The sequence below is a fragment of the Myodes glareolus genome, chromosome 25 (genome assembly GCF_982192425.1).
Source record: "Myodes glareolus chromosome 25, mMyoGla1.1, whole genome shotgun sequence".
NCBI lineage: Eukaryota > Metazoa > Chordata > Mammalia > Rodentia > Cricetidae > Myodes > Myodes glareolus.
In genome coordinates, this window is record NC_142050.1 from 28,235,791 (window position 1) to 28,244,587 (window position 8,797).

The following is an 8,797-nucleotide window of genomic DNA, read 5'->3' on the forward strand; positions in this document are numbered from 1 at the left end:
ACAAAACAAAACAACAACAACAACAACAACAACAAAACAACAAACAGTGTTGGTCAGACGGCTCCTGCCATGAAAGCCTGCAAATCAGACTCTGATTCTGGGGACCCACCTAAGCGGACAGAGTCAACCCCAAAAGTGCTCTCTGATCTCCATACTTATTCTATGATAGACCCCCTCCAACACATACAGTAAAAAGACATACAAGTTTGTTTTTTAGATTAAAAATCAGGATCTGGAAGATGACTTAGTAGTTAAGAACAAGTGTAACTCTTTCAGAAGACCTGAGTTCAAGTCCTGGCACCCATGCCAGACAACTCGGCCAGTGACTTCTCCAGGAGACCCATGGCCTCCTCAGGTACCCACATACGGAACACACACACACACACACACACACCTTAGAAATAAAAACAGAAGCAAAACGAACAGCACCTACATTGTCTCCCATGTGTCTTGTCCTACCCGACTCATGAACTCCTTTTGGTTTGTTACTATTATATTATTATTATTATTATTTTTAAATGTGTAGCCCAGGTTGACCTCAAACTTGTGATCCTCCTGCCTCTGCCTCCTTCAGCAAATCCTACTGACGTGTGCCACCACAACCGGCTGGCTTATTTTCTAAGCAGAATCTCATGTAGCCCATGCCTGCCTTAAACTCACCATTGAGCCAAAGCTGACCTTGAACTCCTGATCTCCCAGCCTCCACCTCCAGAAGTCTGGGGTGACAGCTTCCCATTTTGGTTTTCCAAGGTTTTCCTTGCCAGCAGCATGGCAGGTGAAAATTTTCCTGCCATGGAAATCCCCTCAGGTTTAAACATTGTCCTTCTAGACTCACAGAGGGTGCCCCCATCATTCTTTGTTTGTTTGTTTATCAAGACAGGGGTTCTTTGCAGCTTTGGAGCCTGTCCTGGAACTTGCTCTGTAGAGCAGGCTGGCCTTGAACTCACAGAGATCCTCCTGCCTCTGCCTCCCAAGTGCTGGGATTAAAGGCATACGCCACCACCGCCCAGCTCATTCTCAGTTTTAATGCCCTTTGAAAAAGTATTTTCTAACTCTATTGTGATTTTAAGGCTGATTTTTGAAACAGTACCCATATCTGTCCTCATTTTACTTTGGAAAACCCCTGGGCTAAGCTTATGGGAACTGAGCCCAGCTCACAGCTGACCATACAGAGTTTGGCAATGGAGTCTGGGCCCCTGAAGGGCCAGTGAGGTTCAGGGAGTAGACGGGTGGTGTGGAGGGTGTGACAGGAGGAAGAAGCATTGCCTTGTTCATTCGCTGCCTTTCAGTTTGCTCCGTGAAGTGATTTCCCAGAGGCTCTGGGCCCTGAGCTCCTGTGTGGACCTCACGGCGGCCCCGGGCCTTTTAGCCTCTCTTTGCTAAATTGGACGCTTCATCTGCGGTGCTAATCTGCCTCCACTGACTTTCTGAGGGGGAAACAGGCAGGAAGTGCTGCCATCAAGCAGGCCGAACACACCCAGAAAGGTGCTCTAGACCCCCTGTGGCCTGCTAGTCCAGCTCCAGGCTCAGGTGACCTCAGGGTAGGTGACTCAGGTAAACTGTGCTGGTCAAACAAGCAGTACCCAGCGCTCAGCGGGATGAGCCTATAATTAGTCCTCTTGTTGTCAAACCACCGTCTCCTAAGGGTGGCCGGCCTTGCTGGGCCCCGAGCCAGACCTGGAGGAGGCTGGCAAGAATGTGCTTATCTCAGTTTGTGCTTTGTTGCCCAAGGTGCTTCCTGACGCTTCTACAGCTGGGCAAGGAGCTGAACCACTGGCACCTGTGCTGAGGGTGGAGCGCTTGAGACTCCACTAACTCCAAGGACTCGGCGGAGAGCAAGGACGAACAAGGAGGAAATTGTGGGATGCTTTTCCTGAACCTTAACACCCATCCCTTTTCTCGGCAGAACCGGAAGCCTGGACACACTGGAGACATTCAACTGGGGAGATGACTGACCTCAGCCAATATGGTGGCCAGGTGTTCAGATAAGGATTGCTTAGCAACCCATAACACACATTAGCTCCCTGAATTCTCTAGCACCTCTGGGACACAGCCACTAACTACTATGGTCCTTTTACATATAAAGAAACAGAGGCTCCGAGGAGCTGGCTCAGAAGCACAGACTCATGACAAGAACATCCAGGTTTTGAGTCCAGATGGCCAGATCTAGAATGACTCCAGGCTGGCTTGGCCACAACCTCTGTGTGATCTTGGCTGTCACTTCCCACTCTGGCCTTTGAATTTCTCAGCATGGAATGCCGGGGAATTAGGCCATAGTCTTTGCACCTCTTTCTCTAGTTCTCTGGCTCTACAGGTATGGAGCCGGTGCTGCAAGGAGGTTCCCCGCCCCCCTTCTCGGCCCCTGGACAGCCCTGTTTACTTCTGATGGTCAGGAGCAGTTTAGGAGGCATCTGACCGGGTGTCAATGAACTCACAACCCGGTACGACTGACTAATGGGGCAAAGCTGCTTCCCCACTCCATTCCTCAGTTTCCCCGACTCCACCAAGAGGCAGTAACCACCTCTTTGAGTTCAGGGCAGCCATGAATCAGAGTTAATGAGCATTAGTCACGAGTTTTGGAATTCTCACAAGCAAAGGGTCATCTGCCGGCCCCAAGCTGCACGGGGGTGGGGGTGACACACTGCTCCGGCCCGTGCCTATGTCCTCCAGGTTTTGTTACTGGTTTAACTTCGCGGGCTAGCCTTGGGGTGACTCAGCCCGAGTGCTGATGACACCTTGGGAGGATTGGCTTCGGTGCTGCCGTGTGCCAATGACTTACTTCCTCTTGAATTTTCTTCTTCAGGCTTCCCAGTCAAACTGGTTTTTATCCTTCTCGTCACATCTCTCATGCCGGATGCAAGGGGTTAGTCCTAAGGAGCCTCCACTTCCCTGGCTCTTCATTAAATGAGCCCTCTCTCTCCTTCTCTCTGATTGCCCACCATTTTCTAGTAGCTTCCAGAAGTATGCATTGAACGCAGAAAGACAAAGTCAGAATGATGCTGAGAGGCTGGTGTGGTGGTGCCTGCCTTCAAGATCAGCATTGGGGAGACACGTGGAGGGGGATCTCTGTGAGTCTGAGGCTAACCAAGCTGCATGGAGGAGCAGTTCTCAACCTGTGGGTCGAGACCCCTTTGGGGCAGAATGGCCCTTTCACAGACTCATAACAGTAGCAAAATTACAGTTACGAAGGAGCAATGAAATAATTTTATGGTAGGGAAGTTGACAGAGTTCCAGACCAGTCAAGCTTACACAGTGAGTCCCTGTCTCAAAACAAAAACAAAACCAAAAACCAAAAGAATGATACAGAAATGAGGGTGAGCTGGACGGTGGTGGCGGGCCGGGCAGAGGTGGCACACACCTTTAATCCCAGCACTCGAGGGGCAGAGACAGGTCAGCCTGGTCTACCAAGTAAGTTCCAGGACAGACTCCAAAAACTTTGTCTTGAAAAAACAAAAACAAATAAACAAACCAGAAATGAGGACGAGCCATTTGGAAAAGGGAGTGGGACTCAGGATCTGTTTGCCAGGGACTGGTAGAAGGCTGGTGTGTGCATGTGCGCACGCGCGTGTGCTTTGTTTGAAAGTCACGTTGAGAGTCCAATATGAAGCTTTGGTGGCACCTAGTGGCTCTACTGGGTACTGTCAGCATTACTCCTTAACACTAAGGCCACAGACCTGATCCTGACTCTACACTGGATTACTTACCTAAATTCTTAAACTAAGCAGATGCCATGGCCCCCACAAAGGGGAGATTTCCTACCTGTTTAATGTCTCATAAGCCACATTTCCTTGATGTCCCGGTTACCTGGACCCACAGAACACATATCTCACTCTAACTTCCCAGCTGTTTTCTTCCCACATTAGAAAAGGAACTTAAACATGGAGGGCATGGCACAGAGGATCACAGCACAGACACAACCAGACATCTCAACAGAAGGAACAGAGATGCTGGGGATGCTTTCCAGGCCTAGACTGACAGAACTCATGAGGTGACTTTTAAAATTTTATTTATATTTATATTTTTTTTGGAGGGGGATGGTTTGAGACAGGGTTTCTCTGTGTATCCTTGGTTGTCCTAGAACCCTCTCTGCAGACCAGGCTGGACTTGAACCTGCCTCTGCCTCTCAAATTCTAGGATTAAAGAGGTACGCCACTGTTGCCTGGCTTCAAGCAGTGATCTTCTATATTAAAAAGTTAAGGGGTTGTACCAGTCTGTAACACAGAGAAATTCTGTCTGGAAAAAAAAAAGTTGAGGGCCAGGTGTGGTGGCACACACCTTTAATTCCAGCTCTTGAGGGGCAGAGGCAGGTGGATTTCGATGAGCTAGAGTCCAACCTGGTCTATGTAGTGAGTTCCAGGTCAGCCAGGGTTACACAGTGAGACCCTGTCACAAAACAATAGCAACAGTACAAAAACTGGAGTCAATAGAAATGACTATTTGATTTTTTTTCTTGTTTTGTGTTTTTTAAAATTTTTTGTTTTGTTTTGTTTTTTTTTTCCAGGGGTTTATCTGTGTAACCCTGACTGTCCTGGAACTCACTCTGTAGACCAGGCTGGCCTCGAACTCACAGAGATCCACCTGCCTCTGCCTCCCAAGTGCTGGGATTAAAGGCGTGCGCCACCACTACCCAGGCTCATGTGCCATAAATGGCTGACTACAGTATTTCTTTTTCTCTTTTTTCTTGAGGCAGAGTTTGTCTGTAGCTTTGGAGCCTGTCCTGGAACTAGCTCTTGTAGCCCAGGCTGGCCTCGAACTCAGAGATCCACCTGCCTCTGCCTCCCGAGTGCTGGGATCAAAGGCGTGCGGCACCATTGTTCATCTTATTTCTTTTAATTTTCTGTGTATGAGTGTCTCTCCTCATGTATGTTTATGTTCCATGTGCACGCCTGATGTGAGGTCAGAAGAAAGTGTCAGTTCCTTTAGAACTGGGGTTAAGGACCATGTGGGTGCTGGAAACTAAACCTGGGTGGATCTTCTTTGAGATTAAAAAAAAACGTTACTAGAGCTGGGCGGTGGTGGCGCACACCTTTAATCCCAGCACTTGGGAGGCAGAGGCAGGCGGATCTCTGTGAGTTCGAGGCCAGCCTGGTCTACAAGAGTTAGTTCTAGGACAGGCTCTAAAGCTACAGAGAAACCCTGTCTCGAAAAACAAACAAACAAACAAAACAAAAAACAACAACAAAAAGTTAATAGTATAGTCTACCAAGTTATACTTTAAAATCAATTACTAAATGTTTAGGGCTTTTTTCCCAATTTATTTCATATATATATATATATATATATATATATATATATATATATATATGTTTTATTTTTGTTTTTTGAGACAAGGTTTTTCTTGTAGTGGTTCTGACGGTCCTGGAGGGCAGCAACATATTAAACATTGTCATGCATATGTCTTTTCTTCTGCTGAACTTTGGTTGGGAAGGCTTGGGAAACAAACTTGAAAGCTGGCCCTCATTTACTGGCTATTGACCCTGAGCAAAGCCCTAACTTACTTGGGTTTGAGCATCCTCATTTGTAAAAGAGGGACAGTGATTGTACTCACAGGACTGTGGTAGGGCTTAAATGATGAAAATAAGACTAGTGTTTAGGTAAGTGCCTGAAAAAGTGTGATAAAATCAGCTTTCAGAGTTCTTCCTGTCCGTGTCCTGCACACTGCATGAGAGGGAAGATTCCAGCCACGACCTTTGTCCTGTCTTCGCTCAAAATGGCTTAGACAAGCCTTACAATGGTGGGGAGCACAGTGCACCCGTCCTTTCCATTGGCTCTCATTGGGCTGGACAGGACTGGCCTGGAAGTGGATACAATGTGAAAAGGAGATTTTTGTCCGATCTGGGCTTCTTCGTGTGGACAGCTGAAAATCTTCTGTGGAGATGAATCTTGAGTTCCTTCTAGGCATTCTATCTTGGGGTCCCTGGCGATTGCTGCCCACCACAGGAACAGTGCACTCTCCACTCTATTTGCCCAGGAAGGACTGGATAGACAACGCACAGCAGGGGCACAGGAGAGGCAGCAGTGTAGACTGCTCTGACTCTCCAGCTTTCTACGACCGAACCGCCCTCCCTAAGGCTGTGCATGCTCTGTCCTCTATTGCCTTTAGCCATGTGCATCGATTCAGCCAGGGAGGACTGGAAAGAGAAGAGAGGCTCAAGACGGAAAGAACGGTCTCCTGAAGGGCTCGAGCGTGGCCTTCTCTTCTGAGGGCATGGGTCAGCCGATCCAGAGGATGGCTATATAAAGCCAAAGAAAACCCAGAATAGGCAGAGAACTAAAAATAGGCAGGAAAACTTGAGGAGGAGGAAGTGCCTGAGCGCTTGGTGGTGGCCAAGCTGCAGAAGCAGCTGCTTTTGTTGCTAAGACAGAACTGGGTGGAAAGGATTCAAGAGTCAGTTAGGAAGGGCTGACAACTGTCTGTGGGTGCACTGAGCAAGTGTGGAAGGCCCCCAAAACAATGTCCTACTCGGTGAGTCTATTAAAGTAGGCTAAAGTCTAAAAAGAGCTAGGAAAATGGTATTTTATGAATGCTTGCAACATGATCTTCCTTTCTAGCACGAGAGGCAGAGCTTGGTTTAGGGCTCGTGAGAGGAAAATCACAGAATCCCGAGGCCTGCAAGTTATTCCCAGCTGCACTGTAATGGAAAAAGAAGGCTGGGAGGGCGGGGAGCGAGGTGTCACAACACCACATGTCACTAGGAGAGAGATAGTAAATATCTTTGAGCTTCTGTCTTCCTCCTGTAAAAGCAAACCAACTCCCATGAGAAATCCAACCTCTGTCAAACAGAGGATGTCCCAGTGACAAGTCATGACAGGACGACCGCGAGGCTGGGGGGCCTGAGCAAACAGAAGGGACCCGATAACCACGGCTCTCAACCATCCTGATCGCTAGGACTGTGGGCTTCCGGAGAAGGGGCACACCTGGGAGGCCCGGGAGGAGGGTGTCAAGGGCTGTTTCCAAGGAGAAAACAGACAGAGGTTAGGTAGCAGATCATAAAATTACCCAGTATAATTAACAAAGTGAGACTCTTACAATGCTATTTTTATTTATTTGTATTTTTGGTTTTTTGAGACAAGGTTTCTCTGTGCAGCCCTGGCTGTCCTGGAACTCACTCTATAGACCAAGCTGGCTTTGAACTTCAGAGATCCACCTGCCCCTGCCTCTGCCTCCCAAGTGCTGGGATTAAAGGCGTGTGCCACCACTGCCCGCCTTGAAATGATACTTTTGTGGTTAATAAATATATTAGTCTGTTCTGTGTTGCTGTAACAAAACACCCAAGACTGGGTACTTAACAGGAGGCTTTAGAGCTCATGGTTCTGTGGGTTCAGAGCGGAGTGAGCCTGGGCTTCTGGAGATGACACCACGTGACAGTGAGAGGCAGTAAGATCAATCCCCCAAAATGTAACTTTCTTGTTTTGCTTTTCTTTTTTGTTAAAAATTATTTTATTTTATGTACACGCCTGTGGGTGTGCATATATACCTCGGTGCGTATGGGGTGGACAGAGAACAATGTGAGGAAATCAGTTCTTTTCTCCTGCCACGTGGGGACTGATCTGTAGACCAGACTGACCTCAGACTCAAGAGAGTCGCCTGCCTCTGCCTCCCAAGTGCTGAGACTAAAGGTGTGTGCCACCACCGCCCGGCCCAGCGAGGCAGATATTGAAGTTAGTCCAGGTTACAGGAGGAAGAGCCTGTTCTGTTCTCCAAAAAAGCGTGGAATGGTCTGAGCCAGAGGCAAAGTGTGTGTGTGATAACCACAAGGACTTGGACGTGGTTCCCAGTCCACTGCTGGGTGCAGGGTACCTGTCTGTCATCCTGGTCCTGGGGAGGTGGGCGGAGGATCCTTGGAGCTGGCTAGCAGCTAGTCTAGCCTTAGTGAGTAACCAGACCCAGGCTCCAAGGAGAAGGGGACTGAGTTCCTGAAGCTGTTGTCACGCCAGGGTTGTCCTATGTCCTCTACATATATATGTGCGGGCACACACATACCCAGGGACGCTGAAGTGAAAGGATCAGAGGTTCAAGGTCATTCTCAGATCCATAGTGAAACCAGCCTGGGCTATATGAGGCCCAATTTCAAGCAAACAAACAAAACAACAACAAAAAAACAGGGACAGAGAGGACCTGGAGGGATGGCTCAGTGGTTCCTAGCACTCACACAGCCCTTCAGTTCCAGGGACTCAGGCGCCCTCTTAAGGCCTCCACAGGTACTGCATGCATGTGGTACCTAGACATACACGCAGACAAAACACCCATATATACAACTGGTGAAAACCCAGAAAAAGCAAACAAACAAACAAAAAAGAACCAGTGAGATGGCTCAGGAGGGAAAGGGGCTGTAACCTGAGGTTGGTTCCTAGAAACCACCTAAAATTTGGGGAGGACTGACTTCTGTAGGTTGACCCCCACATGCTTACCAGGTCTGAGTGTGCAGCTCGCCCACAGAGTCCTCTACCCCACACTTCAGAACACCGTGGATCCGGGGGTTCTCAAAAATAGGAAATGATTGTCATCCCTCAGCACCTGAGTTGTCTTGATTGGTTAGATCACAACCTCAAGGTCACTTTTGACTCAGGCTCTTTGTCCGTGTGCGTGTGTGGTGTACATGTACGGAGGCCAGAAGTTTTCCATTTTACTTTTCTGAAACGAGTTCTCTCACTGAACTTGGAGATCAACGATGCAGAGGGTTTGGAGGCAGCAGCATTCAATCCTGGGCATGAAGGACATCACTCTGCTCAAAGCCTCCCGTCATCTTCCTGCCCCACAGATTCAGACTCTGCCTCCTAAGTCACGGGAGACTCC